The sequence below is a fragment of the Podarcis pityusensis genome (genome assembly GCF_964106645.2).
Source record: "Podarcis pityusensis genome assembly, chromosome: 9".
NCBI lineage: Eukaryota > Metazoa > Chordata > Lepidosauria > Squamata > Lacertidae > Podarcis > Podarcis pityusensis.
Window position 1 is genome coordinate 7,920,301 of NC_138034.1, and position 23,206 is coordinate 7,943,506.

Genomic DNA, 23,206 nt, shown 5'->3' on the forward strand with positions numbered 1-23,206 from the left:
AGGGAGCCCGCGCGAGCGGGAGGGCGCCCGACGCGGCACGCCCGCTCATTTGCATACGAGGGAGCGCGCGCTCGCCACGCCTACTCCCTCAGATTCTCCTCAGGCTCCTTCGCTCGCGACTGTCTCTTCCCCGCTCAGGTTTCCGAACCCGCGAGAACGAAGAGGAGGACGGGGAGAAGCAAAGCGCCTGAGCGGATAGTATCGGAGAGAGGCAGGAGGTACAGCCGTTCCGTACTGCCAGCGGTGGGCGAGCGGGTGCCGGGCCGGTAATGCGCTGTGTGGAAAGCCGTTAAACAGAAGGGCGGGCCTCCTCCCTGCGGACTACAAACCCCAGAAGCCCTTGCGCCAAAGGGCGGGCCTGTAGCAGCTGCGAGATGGGCGGACCTAGAGGTTCGCGAGTCTTGTCAGCTTCGCGAACTGCATAAATCTGGTTGCTGTTTGCTGCTCTTCAAATTATGACATTTGTATACCGCCCTTCGTCTGTGCATCTCAGCGATTAATAATACAGTAATAATAATACAGTAATAATTTTATTATTTATACCCTGTCCATCCAGTTGGGTTTCCCCAGGCACTCTGGGCAGCTTTCAGCATCTATAAAAACAAGGCTCATAAAAATACAAGATAAAAACGCAAATTACGTAATAAAAGCCAGAATAAAACACAAACCAATGACCCCCATCCCTCCCACAAATTTTTAAAGGCCTTAGATTGTTTGAATAGCCAAAGGCTTTGGAGAAGAAAAAAGTTTTCACCTGGAGCCTAAAATATATGTAGTGAAGCCACCAGGTGAGTCTTCCTGGGGAGAGGATTCCAAAAATGGGGAACCACTGCAGAAAAGGCCAATTCCTGTGTGCTACCCTCCAGTCCTCTTGTGGAGGAGGCACACAAAGAAGGGGCTCAGATTATGACCACGGGGTCTGGGTAGTATTTTGCACACGCTCACACCAATCTACCATGTTCTCACCATAACATTAAGTAGTGTAGAAATAAAAAAAACCCAGTTGATCAACACAAATTACAGACATTCAGCTGCCCACAAATTTGTACCCAAAGTGCTAGTATTTTACTCGTCCCCCAGTGACCAGCTTTTTCTTACTCATGTCATGCATCATTATTTATGCATGTACAATTTTGTAAGAAAAATACAAAAACAATTAAAAAAAAACATATAACCAAAGCTACTGGAAAATTAACAGCACACAATAGAGGACAAATCAGTAGGAAGGGGGGAAAGAACAATACAAAACTAATGAAGCTAGGAGCTTCATGGCTATCCTCCCCCCCCCCCGCTGATTTATGTTTAGGTAAAGGTCACGACTGGACCTAATGGTCAGGGGTCCCTACTCTGGGGTTGCGGCGCTCATCTCACTTTATTAGCCGAGGGAGCTGGCATTTGGCCACAGACAGTTTCCGGATCATGTGGCCAGCATGACTATGCCACTTCTGGCAAACCAGAGCAGCGCACAGAAACACCATTTACCTTCCCGCCAGAACGGTACCTATTTATCTACTTGCACTTTGGCGTGCTTTCAAACTGCTAGGTTGGCAGGAGCAGGGACCGAGCAACAGGAGCTCACCCCGTTGCGGGGATTCGAACCACCGACCTTCTGGTCAGCAAGTCCTAGGCTCTGTGGTTTAACCCACAGCGCCACCTGCATCCCAATTTATGTTTAGTTGATTGAAAAATGTGGATTCATTTCAAATGCATTATAAACGAGAAGTACCCTTAATCTTTTTTTTTCCACAGCTGTAGGAGTTGCCAATAGTTTTCAAATAGCATTCCAAGGGACACTTGAAGGCAGAAGGGGGTCCTTAAAATCATCTCAGTGAGCGCCATGAAACATAACTTATAAATGCACTAATGATCTTCATTGCAGTGTACTGACAAAAGAGGAACATTCCGACTTCTGGGGGGTATTTTCATGGTCATATGTGTGAAATGTGACGTGAGTGCACACCTAAGAACATGTCCCAGAATCTTTTGTGCTGTGTAGCAGCTGTTCATTAACAGATACTGTGGTAGGAAAGTGTAGTTTGATGACTGGCAGAATCCGAGACCAGGGAGAAGAGTCGGTGGAAGAAGATTGGAAAAAGTTTAAAGACTATTTACAGAAATACTGTAAAATTAATGAATGTTAGAAAAATGTTGGAATGAAGTTATATGGCTTTAGTAGAAATGTTACAAGGAATTAAGTATAAATAGATTAATAGAGTATTAAAGGGAAAAATAAGGTTAGAATGTGTTAAGATAATTATAGGATAGAAAGCAGAGGAAGATGGAAAGGAATTGCTGAAACAATTAATAGAAGTGGAATACAAAAAGGGAGGTGTGAGGAGGTCATTGAAATAAGTGAATGAAAGATAAGATATTGAAATTGTTTGATGTGTTTTAAACTGTTTTTGTTTTGTTTTGTTAGTTTAATGTGTTAGTGTTATGTAGTGTTTTTGTATTGTATTGTATTGTTTACTCTTTTTTGTAGTGTTTAAATTGTTGGAAAAGCAATAAATATTATTTTCAGGGGAAGTGTAGTTTGGAAGCCAATACCACATTCTGTCCACACATACTTATTCCTCTCTAGGAAGGATGTTAACCAATCCTTTTCTTAAACCAAAGCATTCTACTATCACTAATAAAAGTAAATTATTACCCACCTTTTACCCTAAGGTTACAACAATTAAACAACTGACAATCACAAAAATAAGGTGCATCACATTTGACTGTGATTTTCTACATTATCTTATTGGACAGTTGATCACAACGAACACCTGACATATGCTGTGGAGTAGTTATCAGTTCCAGCCAGCTACAATCAAGGACACAAGATCCTCCTCCTAATAACATCCTCAGTTATGTTATGGGAGGTCAGCAGGGACCGACCAGGGGAGAATTGCTAGAGTACGCTTTTGCCATAAGTACCGGTGAAACAAAAGTTTGCAATGCAGTTATTTCAGTTCATATTACAAAAAATGCTTAGTAGAGTTTTCAAATAAAATAAAGAATAGAAGCAAGTTGAAAATTCAATTCTCAACTGTGTGGATCAATGCCATCACCCTGGGCAAGATGCCCTCAGGTCCCCACCCTCAGTGCAGTCCTAATGCCATTCCATGCTCACATAAGCTTATTAAGCAGTGGCAGTGTTAACAGCAGAAATGAACATCCCTACCTGCCTTTTAAATAAGATTTTTATTTACAAATTTATAAAGAGCACTCTCATTAAAAACATATCAAGCTGTTATACAATATTTAACAACAAAAACAAAGATACATAAAGCAACATTAAAACATTAAAACATTTGATGCAGCATCAAATAGTGATTGGATTGAAAAGAAATTCATGTTACAAGAGCCTGTCTGAGCAAGACAGTCGTCAAGAGGCATGTGACTAAAGGGAGGAATGGTTCCCACTGAACTACAAATAAGGAGTTCCATAGGGTAGGGTCTGCCACACTATAGCCTTGGTCCCTAGTGATGGCCAGCCAAATCTCAGGGACTTTGAGAACTGCCAGAAGTCCCCCATAAGGGGATCAAGGTAGGACATAAGGAATCAGACACTCCTTGAGCAAAGTGGAAATGAGTGCTATTTTACTAGACTAACTGTCAGTACGCAGTCCAGCCCTGATCAGCAAAGTGCTGGGTGAGACTACAGACACCCACCGCCCTCATTTTCTCAGAGTGGTTCTGGGCTTTGCTGCAAGTGTCTGCAGCACATCACTGTGCCCCTGAGTACCACAAGCCCCTCTTCCTTCAAACAAATGTTTTAGAAATGGCCATTGCTCATAATATTTATCCCAATATATGTCAGCTCTGCTGTAGTGATTCAGTTCATAGTCAGTTCATAGTAAGGTTAACCGTGTTGTTTGCAAAGCAGAGCGAGTATCTTTAACAGCTGGATGTAGGCAGAAATTCAGCAAGCACCACCCCACCCCTTCATGGAGAAGACATCATCCTACTAGCTAGGCATTAGGCATTATCCCTGTATATTACCGTATTTTTTGCTCTATAAGACTCACTTTTTCGCTCCTAAAAAGTAAGGGGAAATGTGTGTGCGTCTTATGGAGCGAATGCAGGCTGCGCAGCTATCCCAGAAGCCAGAACAGCAAGAGGGATTGCTGCTTTCACTGCGTAGTGATCCCTCTTGCTGTTCTGGCTTCTGAGATTCAGAATATTTTTTTTCTTGTTTTCCTCCTCCAAAAGCTAGGTGTGTCTTGTGGTCTGGTGCGTCTTATAGAGCGAAAAATACGGTAGATTGCAATGAGGGAAACAGGATTTGCTGTGATACCTTCTCCACTTACATTTAGGCCACTAAACTTTTTTTACAAGTTGAGCTTCATATTCCTCCAGGATTTGGAAGCAAATACTCCTGCTTTGCAACAATGTACCGAAGATTCATAGTAGAATACTTCCATGTGGTATGGTTTGGGAAGTGGTGTGTACACAACGTTGGCTGCAATCCATATCTATTCTGTTGTTTCTTCGGAAACAGTGTTTTGATGCAGTTTTCCCCAAACCAGTTTTGATCTGAATTGAGAAAAAGAATGACTTTGCTGTGTTTTAAGCTAGCAATGTGCACACATCATCAATTTTCAATGAAATATACAGGGATAGATATTCCTTCCAGGAACCACCAACTTAATCAATTTTAGTTTCTTCTAGTACTCATAACAGCATGTTAGGGGGTCAAGTGTTGGAAATTGGGTTGTAAGAGGATCTCATAACTTGTTCATTTGAAGAGGCTACTCCATTTCTTGCTTAAAACCCTTACCAGGCAGATGTCGTAAAGACTGTTTATGACTACTATGTTAGGCTAGGGAAAAAGCAACACAAAGACACAAGATGTTCAATCAAACTGCCTAATAAGATTAAATACTCTTGTTTTTAGTTTGCATACATCAGTGGTTGACTCTCCTGGGATTATTCCTTGACAAGTACAAATTACGTTTTCCTGTTTACTTACCTGACAAGTGTTTCCCCCTTTGCTCTCGAGGTCCATCTACCTGTTGCAGGAACCATGGCTTGTCACTGCTCCAGATGCATGCCTCGTGAATTATGCTAGTAATATCTATCTATCTATCTATCTATCTATCTATCTATCTATCTATAATGGCTTTTCTCCCCCCCCCAACCTTCAAACTTTACTGTGGTTATAGCAGGGGATTAGCAGCAGCCAGATACTAGCTGCCTGTTACAGGGAACATGATAAGTGTAGAACATTGCAACATAAAACAAATGAAGATGGCTTATTTCAGAAACAGAGAAACAACAAACTGTAGAAAGCTGTTTGAGGCACATACTGTAAGCCTGTAGCCTGACTTGGAAGAAAACACCACAGTTTATAATGGGACGTGCCTTATTCCCGATATATGGTCTTTCAACCTTAGTAATCTACTGACCTTTGTCTCAGCATTGCATTGCAACCCATTCTTCCTTTAAAGATGATTTGATGAACAAGAACAGCTTTGCACGTTGCAAGTAGGTTAGTTGATTTTGTGTCTCATAGATTCTGCAAGATCATTCTGTACTACATCTAGTGCATGTTGGTGATGTTATATAAATATTAAACGATATTAATTAAAAAGGGCAGCGAGAAGACCACAAGATCTAATCCCAAGAAGAATATCAGTTACCACATTTGCTAGCTGCTCAGTAAAACCTAGGACTGAACCAGTTCTTCTGCTATTTGTTAGCATTAATTGGCCAATTATTTCTTCTTCGTTTTTAATCAAAAACAGCCCCATTTTTTGGTACCTCTACCTACTTTGGAGGAGATTATGGAAGTTTTAAAAAAAGTTTTGTTATGAGAATTGCTACCCTTACTATTTCAGTCCCTGTTTCAGTCTCCTCTTCCCCATTCCAGTCTCTAAAAGTTACATCTCTACCTTGGTGGAAGGGGGAAGGTACATTTCCTTTCTGGTGCACAAGCCTGAATACTAAATTAACCAGGTAGTGTGCTTGCTGTTATTTCACAGGCTGTGGAGGAGTTGAAGGACTGCTATCCTTCCCTGCTATCTACCTCCTCATTCTAGTAATTGGACCTTATATGCAGGTTTGTAACTACACATTTGACTATGTCTTTTTTAAAAGCAGGAGCCACCAGCCTTTGGAGGCCCATGGGCACACTTGCAAACCTGAAGAGCTCACTTAAAAGTATGTGTATCCTACCCTCTCTATATAGAACACTCAAAGGCAATATTCTGTCAGCATGTTCCTTTAGCAATGTTTTCATAGACAAGGCCTACACTATGGGTGCATCTATACTACAAACTTAAAACAGGCTTTATAACTATTCCGTAGACCTGTTGAGGAATTTCTGCCATGTAAGTCTAAATGTGTACAGGAGGGCGAGGAGGGGGAGAGAGACATGTCAGCTGGTTCTTTCCTACCATCATATTCCTATTAGACTTGCCACCCACTCCTACCACCCATGGGGGGGCATCTATAGAAGCAGGTATCTTCTATGCATATAGGGTCTTCACACTCCCTTATGTTCCACATCACAAGGGGAGCCTATATGCTTGGAGCATGCTCCCCTCTGCAGGTGTTCCTGTAGGCATGGGTCCAGCTCTTCCCTTCTGAAATTCCTCACCACATGGACTGAATGCCTGAATACATCTCATACCTCTAGGGCACCCTGGGGTCTGGGAGGGGAACTAGGGATTCGAGACAGTTCTCTCATCACTGTGAACTAGGATTCTTTGGGGAGGGTGTGAACGAAGAGAGAAGAATCAGGATAGCAAATCTGGTATAACATACAAATTTGTAGTACAATTATGCCTCCTACAACTTTGTGATAAAGTAGTCCAATGTGAGTCACAGGTTTAGTATCTTACAGTTATGTTCACCATGGTAAATGTCAGTTCAGATGATAGCACCATTCGTGGTATTTGGTACTGGTGGTAGATTTAGTTCATTTCAAACAATATGGTTTGAAATAAGACCACTATGTGGTTCTTGCAAAGGGGCTGTATAACTAAGTATGTCATCACCACAGCAACTCGGCAGCAGAAAATATATTGAGTCAAACCCTACAGAGGATACACTACTAATTGCACTTTAATATTAGATATCCAAACAGGACCCAAAGCAGAGAGACATGAGTCTGTGCACAGAAGGAATGTTTGATAGCTAGATAGCCATATATTATTTTTAATTCTCCTGAGCTGCCCTGGAAGCATTTTGTGTTAAAGTGCTTGGAAAAAAATTACAAAATAAATAGAAGTAATGGATATAAGAGCCTTCCTATTGACCACCCCCCCCCCATCCCCAGGGGAAAAAACTCTCAACTATGGTAGCAGAGCACCCAGGGAGTAGCCTTTCTCCCCTACAGCAGCCAGTTTGACAGCAAAGCTAACAGCCAGCCCAGAGCAACATCAGACCAGTATGTACTGGAGCTCTTGTTTAGGCTGTCTATACATGTTACTTGTTTCAGCAACATAAGGTAAAGGTAAAGGGACCCCTGACTGTTAGGTCCAGTCACGGACGACTCTGGGGTTGTGGCGCTCGTCTCGCTTTACTGGCCGAGGGAGCCGGCGTTTGTCCGCAGACAGGTTCCGTGTCATGTGGCCAGCATGACTAAGCCGCTTCTGGCGAACCAGAGCAGCGCACGGAAACACCGTTTACCTTCCTGCCGGAGTGGTACCTATTTATCTACTTGTACTTCGTGCTTTCGAACTAAGTTGGCAGGAGCAAGGACCGAGCAACGGGAGCTCACCCCGTCACGGGGATTCAAACCACCAACCTACTGATTGGCAAGCCCTAGGCTCTGTGGTTTAACCCACAGCGCCACCCGCATCCCTGCCAATACATAAAGGAAATGTCAAATTAGTCAACTAGAGTAATGTAGCATTATTGACTATTTGATAATGGATTTCATCATCACAGACTGTTTCACAGACTGCTGTAATTAAAAGCCTGGCAGGATCTTGCCCATTTTAGAATAGCAATTAATTCAGACTTCAGTGTTACTTACCTAGCCACCTATATTCCCAGAAGCCCAAGCCTACAGCTATCACACTTTGGAGAGTCCTGTATTTCACTGCAGGATCAGAACCATCTAAGGATCAGGCAACAACTGGATCTTCCAGAGGAAGAAAATCAGGCCAAGGTAGCTAGTTTGAAGGAATGGCGTAAAGAGAGCTAAGCCAAGGTCAGTTACAGGAATCTTAGCAGAGCAAGGACACATAGGCTTGCAAGCTTGCTCCTAGAAAGGGAAAGCTATACAAGGACAGAAAAGTTAAGTGAAATTGATGAACTATGCAGAAATGGCTAAATTGACATACAAACATAAGGACAACTGTGACTTTAAAGAAGAATGGGAACTTTTCACATATTACTTAAAAAGGCAACAAAACGAATTGGACTCCTTGGCAGGTTTTGAATAAACATACACAAATCTATTGATTGTTAACATAGTAGTGTTATGTACTGAGTTGAATAGGATCCAAACTGTAGCAGTCTGATTGGTCCTAGAACAATAGGATCCAAAAGGCAGCAGTCTGATTGGTCCTAGAACAATAGGATTCAGAATGCAGCAGTCTGATTGGTCCTAGAACAATGCAGCAGTATGATTGGTTGGCAGGAACCACCCAATCCTGCTCCAGATAGAAGTGAATCCACAACCTGATTGGCTTACAGTAGAATTCCAGAATTAGCCAATCATGTGCAGCCCATTGTGTAAATAATGTATATAAAGCAGATACTGTGAGGGGACATTTATTCATTCCTCCTCACCACTATGAGCTGAATAAAGAGCATGAAATCACTTTGCGACTCTGAGTATATTTCACTGGCGACGAAGGTGGGATCCCGCTGAGCTGACTGCCACACACAGCACCGCAGCACCGCCAACTGCCGCACCGCTGCCTCGCACCGTGTATCCAGGCTTCAGCTCCGGGGCACAAGGAACTCAGAATGGCAGCCAACAGCAGCTTCTCGCCATTCAACCCAGCATCTGGAGACTGGGAAGCGTACGCCTCCCGTTTCACCTTCCTCCTAGAAGCCAAAGGGGTCACCGACGAAGAAGACGCCAAGAAGAGGGCGATATTCTTCAGCGTCTGCGGAGAGGAGACGTTTGAAATCGCCCGGGCTCTCCTTGCGCCTGAAGACGTCGCTACTGTTCCATACAAAACAATAATGGAACAGCTGAAGGGGCACTTTTCGCCGCAGCCCTCAGTGGTGGCTCGTCGAAATGCCTTCTACGCAAAGCGGCAAGCCCCTGGGGAAACCATAACTGGGTTTGTGACCTCTCTCCGCCAAGCCGCCCGGTTCTGCAACTTCTCAGAGCTGGAGAACATGCTTCGTGACCGCCTCGTCGGTGGCCTGAAGGATGAGAAGCTGCAACGACGCCTCTACGCTAAGAAGGACCTAACGTTCCAGGTCGCTCTGGAGGAGGCCCTGGCAACAGAAGCTGCCGAGAGGTCGACCCAAGAGGCACGGCCGAGCCTGCCATCCCAACCGAGGGTCCACCATGAAGACCTCACCAACGACTCAGGATCCGACAGGGAGGAGGTGCACCGAGTACAGCAGCGCACTCAAGCAGCGCACAGACCACAGCTGCCTCGACGAGAAGGAGGGAACTGCGCAAGCTGCGGGGAGAGTCACGAGAGGAGGACCTGCCGTTTCCGCAACGCAGAGTGCAGGCAGTGCAGAAAATCGGGACACATCGCCCGGGTGTGTCGGGCTCGGCCCACCCGACACCAGGCATCAGATGACCAATCCAAGAGCCCCAGGTCCCGGGGCCCAACGCACCAAGGCAACTCGACGGAGCTCACGGACTTCCAGGTATACCAGTTGCCCCACCCCAACGTAGAGAAAATTTATGTAGAGGTACAGATAGAGGGGGCCCCATGCCGCATGGAGCTTGACACGGGTTCAACTCTATCCATAATCTCGGCAAGGACCTTAAGGAAACTGTGTCCCACTGGGGGTCCCAAACTCAGGCCGGCCCCATTCACCCTCCGGGACTTCCAGAAACGTAAGGTCCCCACAATGGGGGTGGGGACCTTCAGGGTGCAATACCGAGGGCGGACGCGGCAACTGGACTTGCTTGTGGTCAAGGGCCCCTACATTAGCTTACTGGGATTGGCATGGTTTGGACCACTGGGGCTAGCTGTCACCGGGGTGAACCACACTAGCTTACAAGTGGACGTGGACGCCATATGCAAGGAATTTCCAGGGGTTTTCGATGGGAAATTGGGACAGTATACGGGCCCCCCCATTGCGCTACAGCTTGACCCCGCAGTACGACCGGTCAGGCTCAAGGCCCGCCGGGTCCCGTTCGCCTTGAAACCCCGTATAGACGAGGAATTGGACCGACTCGTAGAGCAAGGAGTGCTGGAGCCGGTGCCTAATGCTCCCTGGGAAACCCCAATCGTCACACCCGTCAAGCCTAATGGTTCGGTCCGCATCTGCGCAGACTACAAATGTACCATAAACAAGGCCCTCACGGCCCACGCATACCCAGTGCCAGTGGTCAGCCATGTCCTTGCCACCCTGGCTGGGTCGAAAATTTTTGGCAAGCTGGACTTGGCCCAAGCATATCAACAGCTGCCAGTAGATGAGGCCACAGCAGAGGCACAGACGATTGTGACGCACAGAGGAGCGTTCAGGGTAAAGCGGCTGCAATTCGGTGTCAGCGTGGCACCAGGCATATTCCAGAATATAATGGACTCTCTCCTTAAAGGGATTCCTGGCGTCACCCCCTTCTTCGATGATGTGTTGATTGCCGGCCCCACACCAGAGGAGTTTGAGGACCGCCTCCGCACCGTTCTGCACCGTTTCCAGACGGCGGGTCTCAAGGTGAAGCGGGAAAAATGTCTACTAGGAGTGCCTCAGGTGGACTTTCTGGGATTTATGGTGGACGCAGAAGGGGTCCACCCGACTGGGGACAAGGTACGGGCCATTTGTGATGCCCCAGCGCCCAAGAGCAAGACTGAACTTCAGGCCTTCTTGGGACTATTGAACTTTTACCATTCCTTCCTTCCCCACAAGGCGGCGGTAGCGGAGCCCCTACACAGACTCCTGGACAAGCGGGCCCCTTGGGTGTGGGGCCAGCGCCAGGAGGCCGCATTCCAGGCAGTCAAGGACTTGCTTGTCTCAAACTCGGTCTTGGCACACTTCGACGAGAGGCTGCCGGTGGTGCTAGCATGCGACGCCTCACCCTATGGCATTGGAGCTGTCCTGGGGCACCAACTCCCGGATGGAAGAGAGGTACCGGTGGCGTACTTTTCCCAGACACTCAACACAACCGAGCGGAACTACTCGCAAATCGACAAGGAGGGTCTGGCAATCGTAAAGGGAGTAAAAAAATTCCATGATTTCTTGTACGGGCGGCCCTTCACCGTGGTGACTGACCACAAGCCGTTGCTTGGCTTGTTTGCCCCCGAAAAGCAGACCCCCCAAGTGCTGTCTCCTCGCGTCCTCAGGTGGTCAATTTTCCTTGCCAGCTACCAGTATGCACTGATTCACCGACCTGGGAAGGCGATGGGCCATGCGGACGCCCTCAGCAGGCTACCACTACCGGAAACAGGCCCTGACCCAGCACCTGCACAAGAGGTTATGAGCCTGGAGCTGCTTCCCGACCGCCCCATTCAGGCACAAGAAGTTGCACACCATTCCAAGAAAGATAGGGTCATCTCCCGGGTCCTGGACTGGGTGTGGAGGGGATGGCCCAGCAGCAGCCCCGGGCCAGAATTCGCCGGCTACACAACCCGCAAACATGAACTGTCGGCCCACAAGGGGTGCCTGTTATGGGGAAGCAGAGTCGTTGTTCCCCAGCCCCTCTGCAAAAGGGTCCTCACAGCCCTACACGAGACACATCCAGGGGTAGTAAGAATGAAGGCCCTTGCCAGGAGTTATGTGTGGTGGCCGGGGATCGATGGAGAGATAGAGGCCTGGGTCAAACACTGCCAGGCCTGCCAAGAATCCCGCCCAGATCCCCCAAGGGCCCCAGTCCAGTCCTGGGAGTCCGCCCGAGCACCATGGTCACGCCTGCATGTGGATTTCGCTGGCCCCTTTCAGGGGAAAACATTCTTCATAGTGGTGGACTCCTACACCAAATGGCTGGAAGTCGCACTGGTACCGTCCACTTCCACGTCCGCAGCCATCCGGGTACTACGCAGGCTGTTTGCAACCCACGGGCTCCCTGACACTCTCGTCTCAGACAACGGGACTGCATTTACGTCAGGAGAATTCCAAACCTTCACAGCGCAGAACGCCATCCGCCACATCCGTTCGGCGCCGTTCCACCCTGCCACCAATGGCCAAGCAGAACGCATGGTGCGGACCACCAAGGACACCCTTCGCCGCATGACGCAAGGGGACTGGGAGTACCGCCTTGCCACATTCCTTCTAGCACAGCACAGCACCCCCAGCTCAACGACTGGCCGGAGCCCCGCTGAACTACTAATGGGTCGGCGCCTTGCAATCAGATTGGACCGCCTTCACCCCGATAGAGCTCAGGATGAGGTAGTGGTGGGGGAAGGCAGGAACCCCCGGACCTTCGAGGCCCAGGACCCAGTGTACGCAAAGAATTTTGGGGCAGGCCCAGCATGGGTACCCGCCACAATCACCAGGGTCACTGGCCCCGTGTCGTACGAGGTGCTAACGGATGGGGGGCAATGCTGGCGCCGCCACTGCGACCAGATACGGCGACGATTCCCGGGAGAAAACCAGGAGGAGGGCAGGTCAGAGGAGTCCCAAGGGAACAGCGGGGCAGTGAGGCCCATAGAGCAGGAGGGGCCAGCAGGAGAGGCAGAATCAGTAAATACAGAGAGGACCCGTGAGGCCGAAAGGACACCGGAACCAGAACCACGACTGAGCGAGCCGGTTGCACCAGACCAAACAGCCGCATCACAGCCAGCATCCTTGGAACACGAGCCAGAACCCGGAGCCCGGACCAGGGAACACCCCAGGCCACAACGCACACGTAGGCCGCCGGCATACCTTGAGGACTATGAATGCGACCTCCCGGGCAGGACTGGAACTTAGAGGGGAGGGGTGTTATGTACTGAGTTGAATAGGATCCAAACTGTAGCAGTCTGATTGGTCCTAGAACAATAGGATCCAAAAGGCAGCAGTCTGATTGGTCCTAGAACAATAGGATTCAGAATGCAGCAGTCTGATTGGTCCTAGAACAATGCAGCAGTATGATTGGTTGGCAGGAACCACCCAATCCTGCTCCAGATAGAAGTGAATCCACAACCTGATTGGCTTACAGTAGAATTCCAGAATTAGCCAATCATGTGCAGCCCATTTTGTAAATAATGTATATAAAGCAGATACTGTGAGGGGACATTTATTCATTCCTCCTCACCACTATGAGCTGAATAAAGAGCATGAAATCACTTTGCGACTCTGAGTATATTTCAAGTAGATACATAATATAAGGATTTATACAATTTTACAGTATGCAGAGAACAATATGAGTTGAGAAATCAGAGGAGCTGAGCGAAGTCTTGGGGGGGAGGGAGGGTTTGATGGGGAGGTGGGGGGAAAGATGAATATGAGATGTTTTGATATTTTGTTATGTTGAAATTGTTAATATTTTTTTTTTTTTTAAAAAAAGAAAAGTTCGGTGACCAATCAGAGGGGAGACAAGTGGTGCAAGGTGCAGAGTGGTGAAATCAAGGGGGTACAGTTTTAGTCCAATACTAATTGTTGTTGGCATTCATCTGTCTCAAAAGAGAATGGAATGCGCCTCCAGGGGTGAAGTCAGACCGCTGGAGAATCACAGCACCTACTGTGCAGAGACCGGTAACTTGTAACTGCTGCCTTCTGCATTGTTTTTGCTGTGTTAGCAACACCGAAGGGACATCTCTGGGGCCAAGCCTGGGCAGTGTGTGTGGAGGCCCTGGGCTGCCGAGATGACAAGACCTCATTGATGTGGTCTAAAGGAAAGCAGAGCAATAGGTTTGGCACCAGCTTGGCTACAGGAGTTGCCAAAAGGAGGCTTACAAAGACACTATCCAACCATGTTAGGGACTCCACTCAGGATTTGTGTAGGGTTTACTCCTTAGCTTTTTATTCTTCCAAAGATGTCCCACAAGGTAGCAGGTACGGCTTATTCCTTGGGGTTTAACCCCGAAGCCATTCTCATGAATGAGTATAGCTGCAAGTCAGTGGAGGTTTAGGATCAGAGTTGTCCTTCTCCAATACTAATTGACATTTTCAGTTTTAAATTAACTTGCTGCAATGCTAATTAACTAACTTGCTGCAATGCTAATTAACTCATTGCATGGTATATGGGGTTTTACTGGAGATGAATTGATAGAGCAATTCCCCCCTGAGTGATAGAGCATTACAGCTGATGGCATATCTCCATTTAATGCAAAACAATTCTGGCTGCTCTTACCTCTTTCTTTTAAAACAATATTTATGGATTAAGCTGCTTAGGAGCTAGGGTGTCCATTTCTGAGGCAGGAATAATGGATAAACTCCAGCTCCCAAAAGTCTGTAGTTCAAGATTCACCATGGCACTGATGTAAGCTTGCTCACTGCCTTTGTTTTTTTTATATAGGCCAAGAGAACGGAATAGATAAGAGGCTAATGGTATACCTGCTCCAGAACAATTGCAGAAATCAACCAGACCTACTTTTTTGTAAAGTAAATCTGCATTGTAGCCGGCAAAGTAAATGGACAGTTTACAGTCTCATTCATTTTATTTTGGTAGAGAAGCAGGTAGAGGAATCAGGTTACCTTTACAGAGTTATCAAATGCAACAGTTACATCATCATGTTGTGGGATTTAGCCTGCTATAACCAGATGTTTTCCGGTGCACCTGTACCTTTGGAACAGGCTTGCTTTAGCACCTGCTCTTTCTCAATAGATGTATTCTCACTTGGAGCAGAGCAGTCCCAATAGTTTAAAAATTGTCCAGGTTTTAGTATCTGTTGTGGACTCCTGAACAGAGACATCTATTGTCTTTGAGGAAACAGTCTTTTTTTGTTTTTGAAGGGTTGGTGTTCTCATAGATTAATATATGTTCTAGTGGAAAGCATGTGTATATATGAGAATAGGGCATTTAACATGACCATTCACTTAAGTATAAGCCCCACCCCCCAGGTGTTTTGTAGGCTGCTCTGGAAATACATATACTAAAGAACAGAATACAGATAGGTAGGCAAATAAATAAACTGCATAGTAACAAGTGCATTGGTTACCAGTACATTTCCAGGCAATTTAAGGCATTGGGTCATTATTTTCCTCCACGGGGAGGAAAAATAGAATATAAATTGTGTGTGTGTGTGTGTGTGAGAGAGAGAGAGAGAGATACAGGTGATTCTTAACTTATGTGGGAGTTTCATTCCAGGGATAGCATGTAAAGCCAAAAATGCATATAGTGAAAAAACCGCCTTGGGTTCAATGGCAGGTAGGATTGCCAAAGTACTTTTCCCCCGGACAACCACCCTTTTTCTGCTCACACTTTATTATTTTTCTAAATTTGCTGAGCGCATAAAGCTGAATGTATGCAAGTTAAATGTGCATAAGTTGCAAATTACCTGTGTACACATATATACACAAACACATAAATAATACAGTGCTGAATGGTTTAGGACCAGGATGCTTGGACTCCCTTTTCCCATGTGAAATGGCCACGTGCTTCACCATTCCCAATAACGCTTTGGATGTGACTGGTCTAAATAAGTCAAGTGGAGGAGTCTTGGAATGATATAGCCTCCAATAGGGACATTGCATTTGTAACACCTATCCTAACCCCAAGGATCACGGCCCAAACTCTGTTCCCACTGCAACTAAAGGCTCTGCCCTGCCTGGTACATTGCATTCATTTTATTCTGCAACAGCTTGTTCTGCCCTGACTTACACGGAAAGTGTGTGTGTTTAAACTGGCCATAACAGTTTCCTTTTAAAAAAAGAAAACATGTTTAATCTCAAAATGGATCCACTATTTCTCCTAAGACTCCAGATGGCCTTTCTTCCTAGGAACAGTCCATATTTCCTGGCTGATATGTTTGGTAAAATTGTGACATTTTGCCCCCAGTTTTTGAGTGTGAGACTGCAATTGCAAATCTATATAATTTATCTTTCTACTCAATTACAATATAGCTTTATTAGTAGAGTGAATCGTAAGTGTGCAGAACTGGGCGTGCACTTAATGTGCCCTGCAGTATTTGGAATCAAAGGAAATAACTTTCCATATTATATTACACATGTTTATGATATCTATTGCAGCGAATGTCCAAAGGTTGACAAAAGCTAGCATTTATTAGCAAATCATAGCATTTACAAGGAGAGGGGGAAATGTCAGAACATTCTGTCATTTACTACTAGTAACTTGAAAAGTACTTGTACTCCCAGTAAATGTTGACATTTACTTAGCTAGATGGGATAATTTCCAAATTCAACCAAATAATATGCTCAGTGATGACATTTACTAGTAAATCCCATTTATTACTGAGTGCCCTGGATAAACGACAGATACCCAGATCCAACTGTGCATGCTTATAGCATCTGGGGCTATATGCACAGAGCCCTCTTCAAATGATAGTAATGCAGCTCCAATAAGCTGCTCAGTAGAAAGGATAATTCAGTCCGTACTTCCTGGTTGGCCAGTGGGCTTGATTTGTGCTTGTGTGCAGGGCCAATGGGAGCAAACAGTGGCTCTGGTGAAAGAAGGGCCAGTGAAGCAATGACTCATGGTACATGAGTCAGTTGTTATGGCAGCAGAGGCATGCTCCTGCTGGACTCTGGAGGCTGGTATGGAGCATGTACAAGAGGAGAGACTGTATGCAAGGACTGGAATTCCTCCAAGGAGTAGCTACCGTATTTTTCGCTCCATAAGGCACATTTGACCATAAGGCGCATCTACCTTTTTTTTGGAGGGGGGGATTCAAGAAAAAAAATATATGCGGCTCTTGGGGGCTTTTGCGGGAGGTGGGGGAAGTGAGAGAGCCTCGCTCTGTCCCTTCCCCCACCTCCCGCAAAAGCCAGGGATAGCTGCGCGAAGCCTCCCCAGGGCAGCCGGATGAAGGCTCCCCGCTGCCCTGCGGAGGCTTCGCAGGCTACCCCAGAGCTGCTCGACCCAAACAGCAGGTCGGGGAGCAGCAGAAAGGCTGTGCGCAGCCTTCCCGCTGCTCCCCGAGCTTGTGGGGCTGGCAGTGGGAAAGCCGAGCTTCCCTCACCGCCAGCCCTGGGTGGCAGTGGGAAGGCTGCGCGAAAGCTGCACACAGCCTTTCTGCTGCTCCCCACAGCTTGTGGGGCGGGCGCTGGGGAAAGCCGAGCTTCCCTCACCACCAGCCCTGGGGAGCCTTTCCACTGCTCTCCGCGCTTCTGGGGCTGGCGAGGGAAGCCTGGGTCCCCCCCCCCCCCAGCCCCAGAGACCACACATTCGCTCCATAAGACGCACAGACATTTCCCCTTAGATTTTAAGAGGAAAAAAGCGCGTCTTATGGAGCGAAAAAATACCGTAAACAAACTCAGGTTTAGAAGAGAAGGAAGAAGATGGGAGTAGGCACACCCAAACATCCTTTCTGTTTGCGGCAGTGCTGGGGAGGGAAACCCACAACTGCTCAACAGCTCTTGCTGCTTTTAAAAAGGGATCCATTCGTGTAGCCCCATCAACTGGATTATGCAGAGGAACTCCATGTCTGCCATTCACACGGTTCCTTATCTAGATTGGGATTTGCACATGGATTTGCCTGTTTAGGCGAGCATACAGCCTCCAAGTTGGTGTGAAGGCGTCTTTCTAATCCTCTTGGTTCATTGCGATGATTTCAATATTGACCAAGTAAAATCAAAACTGTTTAGAATAAACAATGCTACAGAGGTGCTGGAATTCAGTTCTGGCTGAAAAAACCCCCTGCTTTCTACACATAAACCATGTTGTATGGTACCTGCATACAATTTTCCATTAATTGGACAAACAGGTAGCTTACAGTAGTATATGTGTGATGTTGTCCATTCTGATTTTCTGCAGCCCTATTGCCTGCAAGCCCTTTTCCAACCAGAGGGCTGCATTGAAAGTTGGTCAACCGCTCACCTGTATGCACAGCCCACACCATACACAGAGTCTCAGACAGCAGGTTTTGAACCCAAGGCTCTTTGCATACAAAGGCCTGTGCTATACCCACTGAGCTACAGTTCCACCACACGACTGTGACATGTAAGGATCTCACATATGGCATTCATATCATGTATGGGGGAAAAAAATTCCTTCAATGTTAATCTATTTAGGATGTCATGACACATCATGTTTAACAAATCATAAATATAACAAAAACTTCCAAATTTAAGTGCTGGGTAATATTATATACCTCAGTTATCTGAGACTCCTCTTCCAATCAATGCAAGAAAATGTTACTGTATTTACTCGAATGTAATGCGCACCTTTTTTGGCCAAATAATGTCGTGAAAGTTAGAGCGCACATTAGATTTGATGGCCCCAGCAAATAATTTTTTGGTTTCAAGGTTTTGACAATTGAGGTGCTCATTAGATTTGATGGTGCATTAGATTAATGTAAATATGGTATGTTAGGAAGATTTTGAGCAATCTTTGATCACGTACAGAAGAGCTGCTGTGTAGTGATTACTTCAAGGCGCTGGTGCTTTTATGTGTTCCTGGAGGTTCCCTATTGTAGATGGTTTCCTTGTCTATTTTAGTGGGCAGAACCTATCTGTGCACACAGTGGAATTCAAACATAAATTAGCTCATTTAAAAAACAACATAAATTAGGTCATTTAAAAAACAACAACAACGATCCCTTGCATATGCAAGAAGTACTGAATAAACACGCATCTCTGAAGCAGATTGTCACAGAGTGCAGGATTGAAGTTGAATGAAAAGTTGCTCTGATGAGGAACCTTAGGTAAAGGTAAAGGGACCCCTGACCGTTAAGTCCAGTTGCAGATGACTCTGGGGTTGCGGCGCTCATCTCGCTTTACTGGCTGAGGGAGCCAGCATTTGTCTGCAGACATGTCCGGGTCGTGTGGCCAGCATGACTAAGCCGCTTCTGGCGAACCAGAGCAGCACACGGAAACACCGTTTACCTTCCCGCCATTACCTTACCTATTTATCTACTTGCACTTTGACATGCTTTTGAACTGCTAGGTTGGCAGGAGCAGGCATCGAGCAATGGGAGCTCAATCCATCGCGGGGATTCGAGTTGCTCACCTTCTGATCGGCAAGCCCTAGGCTCTGTGGTTTAGAGCACAGTGCCACCTGCATCCCATTGCATTCAGGAACTTTAAGAAGATCACAATAGCCTTCTGGATTATCCCACAGGCCCATCTCGTCTAGCATCCTGTTCTCACAGTGGCCAACCAGATGCCTGTGGGAAACTGGGGAACAGAACATGAGCGCAAGAGCATCCTCCCCATCCTTCCTGCATTTTCCAGCAACTGGAATTCGGAAGCATTACTGCCTCAAACCTTATAATGGGCCAGGCAGAATCCTATTGGCAAATCCTACTGACAAATCCTCTTGGACCTGTGCTTTTTAGGCATGGAGCAAGCGGAGGTGTGGGCAAACCTTAAGTTTTCAGAAAGAGAAAATATTAAAGAGGAGTGGCAAAGATCTCCCCTGGGCGCCCCAACATTATGAATGCTTGAAGAACTATTAGAAACAATGCAAATCTACCCCCCCCCCCAAAAGAAAAAGAATTGGAAATGAGCTGGAGGAAAGCTAATCAATTTCTGTTGTTTTTTCAGCATGCCAGTCTTCAAAATGTAGAGCAGAAACAGTTGTGTTTCTCCCATATTAGCTAACACACACACACAACACACACACTTATTTTAAGATGACAGCTTATGCAACACTGGAAAAGTACCTTTGCTCTGGAGGACTGTAAGATAAACAATTTACCCGAGGATTGAATTCAGATTATTAATTCTCATAAACAAAGCCTTATATGTCTAAGTGAACTGGGGCATATGGGTGCTGTCCAAGGAAAGTTTTTTTTTTAAAAAAAATCCAATATCAAGGCAAGTTATTAAACATTCCTTTGGCTCATTCATGTTTCCTCACGTTACAGATGAAAGCTTTCCAGACACGTATGGAGGATATTGTTGACTTAGCAAATGCACATTGTAACAGAGAAAAGGAATTTTAACTCTAAAGTGATGGGTTGTTTTTTTTTAAAGGCTAAAAGCAGTCTTCTTAAAAAAAATTGCACAAGCATGATGAAAGGAAGATGTCACAAGAATTTCTTCAAAAGCTGTTCTTGTCCTTTCACTTTAGGAAACCTTTATTTAAAACCTCTCCTTTGTTTAATTAAACCTTTGCCTGTGTTTTGACACTATTGATTAATGCTATCATCTTCTTGCCCATCCTTATAAACTGGATGGTATAAATTAATGTGTGTGCAAGTGTGTGCACACCCACACCCACACAGCCCAGTATGGGGTTAATGTTTGTGGAATCATTTGCATCCCGGTGCATGTGTGTGTCAATTATTTTTAATCTTTCTCCACTGTCTTTCCATAAAAAAACATTTTCAGTGTGATTTGCAGCAGAGCAAATAAAACTGCATGTAAAAGCAGCATTTGACCACTAGCAGAAATAATTAATGCAACTATGAAAAACAGTTTAGTGCCAGGATCTGCAAAATACAGCAGGAGTCTCCAAAGCCAAGGTAGAAAGCCACAATGACCTCAGTGCCATCTGCTGGAGAATGTCAATGCACCCTTCAGTGTTTTTTTTATCTCTATTTTTATTTGTGGTACCTCTGATTATGAACTTAATTTGTTCCAGAGGTCTGTTCTTAACCTGAAACCATTCTTAACCTGAGGTACCACTTTAGCTAACAGGGCCTCCTGCTGCCACCGCGCAATTTCTGTTCTCATCCTGAGGTAAAGTTCTTAACTCGAGGTACTACTTCCGGGTTAGCGGAGTCTGTAACCCGAAGTGTTTGTAACCCGAGGTGTTTGTAACTCAAGGTACCACTGTAATAGAAACAGTAGAAAATAAAACAGGTAGCACAGGGTCAGCAGTCAGTAATTAAGCACATGCAAACAGAATGTGGCATATCACATCAAGAAAGTGGGACTTCAGAAGGACTTAATTGCACATGAAATATCCCCTCCATTGTGGGGCTTCAGTTGCTGGAAGATGTTACCGTAGTTTTATTTGGTCATATATGAAATGTAGTTAAGGACGCATAAGTGGGGCTACAGTGGGACAGCTACCCAGGCATCCAGACTGGAACCTCAGGTTTTCCTGGGTGGGGGCTTGACTATAAAAGAAGAAAAATAGCCCCTAGAACAGGGTTAAGAAGCCTATGATTCTCCGTAGGTTGTTGGACTCCCAACTGGGGAAAGTGGGTTGGTGCTGATCAGAGACGACCCAAGGGTTACCCTGTTGTAGGCATCCATCTTTCTCAAGAGACAAGGGAGTGTGCCTCCAGGGGTGAAGTCAAACCACTGTGATAGCACCAAAATGACACCCCCAGGGTACAAGCCAGCGCAGTGTGTAGGGAGGTCTTGAGCTGCCCAGGTGACAAGACCCCCCTCTTGGCCTCACTGATGTGGTCCAAAAGAAAGTAGAGAAACACATTTGGCACCAGCTTAGATGCAGGAGTTACCAGAAAGAGACATACAAGGCGCTGTCCAACCATCTTAGGGACTCCACTACGAATTTGTGTAAGATTTACTCCTTAGCCATTTCTTCTCCTGAAGTTATCCCACAAGGCAGTGGAGGTTTGAGGATCAGAGTTTTTCTTCTCCTAGATGGGCTCCCTTCCCAGGTTTATGAGTCTCACCTGCCCCTCATTTTACCTCTACAGCATGGGGGGGCCGGATATGGGGGCGCCGAATATGGCCCAGTCGCCTTCTAAATCCAGCCCGCGGATGATCCAGGAATCAGCGTGTTTTTACATGAGTAGAATGTGTCCTTTTATTTAAAATGCATCTCTGGGTTATTTGTGGGGCCTGCCTGGTGTTTTTACATGAGTAGAATGTGTGCTTTTATTTAAAATGCATCTCTGGGTTATTAGTCCGCCCCCCCCCCAAGGTCTGAGGGACGGTGGACCAGCCTATGGCTGAAAAAGTTTGCTGACCCCTGCTCTACAGCTTATGCAGAAATCACTTTACAGCGGTACCTCGGGTTACATACGCTTCAGGTTACAGACGCTTCAGGTTACAGACTCCGCTAACCCAGAAATAGTACCTTGGGTTAAGAACTTTGCTTCAGGATGAGAACAGAAATTGTGCTCCGGCAGCGGGAGGCCCCATTAGCTAAAGTGGTGCTTCAGGTTAAGAACAGTTTCAGGTTAAGAACGGACCTCCGGAACGAATTAAGTACTTAACCCGAGGTACCACTGTATTGACTTTTGGACCCACCATTGGTCTTGTCCGCTCAGTTGGCTGGAGCCTGTTGTCACATGCAGAGGAAGTCCCTAACTCACTGAGGGTTTGAGATCCATCAGCTACTCATGCTACATTATTAAGAATAACCTGGCACAGTGCTGTATTACTGAGACTCTTGCTGGCATCTGGAAGCCTGCAACAGGAAAGTGGAGGTTTAACCAGTAACTCTGTTGCAAAAGTGCTTGGAACTAATGCAAGCTGACCCAGGAATGGGAAGGATGTTAACGCTAGCGTAAAAAGGCAGAAGAAATCTTCCAGAAGCCTGCAATGGAATGGGCTCTGGAGGGTTGCCAAACAAGGCAAGGCAAACAAGGCCTGTTCTCTCCTACTGCTCATCCTCTGGAAGTTGTGCTAACATGGACCAGGCAGGAACGACCCCTTAATCAGCACCATAGTTCTCATTACATCACAAAGAGAGGCTTGCCCTGGCTCTTAGTCAAAAACACAGTGAGTGGCCTATTGCAGAAGGGAGAAGAGGCATTGGACAGTGATGGGATAGACAAAGGGTGATTCCAGCCTGTCACTAATTTCATAAATCATAGAATTGTAAAGGTGCAAGGGACTGTGAGCGTAATCTAGCCCCAACCCCTGTAATACATGAAATACATACGCCCCCCTATCCAATTTGAAACCATACCAGACCCAGCTTAGTTTTGCACATCTGCAACTAGTTTTATTGCTGAACTACCAGGAGGTTTTGTGGGAGGGATTCAAGTACATAACAGAACTTTAGGTTGGATCAAAAGTGCTTTGTCAACCTAGCAAAACAAATCCCCTTTAAAACTTCCTCTTTTTTTTTTTTTGCTGTTAAGAAAGTGATGGGGATTCCTTAAATCTCTTGAAATCGCTGAGATTTAAAGAGATTTAAAGAATCTCAAAGAGAAGGTTT

The 23,206-nt window shown here is 46.0% G+C and overlaps 1 long non-coding RNA gene across 1 annotated transcript; it reads left to right on the forward strand.

Annotated features, from left to right (window-relative positions):
• Positions 1-87: 87 nt before the first annotated feature.
• Positions 88-14,647, forward strand: LOC308484972. Its single transcript, XR_013990251.1, has 3 exons — positions 88-218; positions 6,085-6,147; positions 14,516-14,647. It is a non-coding gene; the product is annotated as an uncharacterized lncRNA (long non-coding RNA).
• Positions 14,648-23,206: the final 8,559 nt, after the last annotated feature.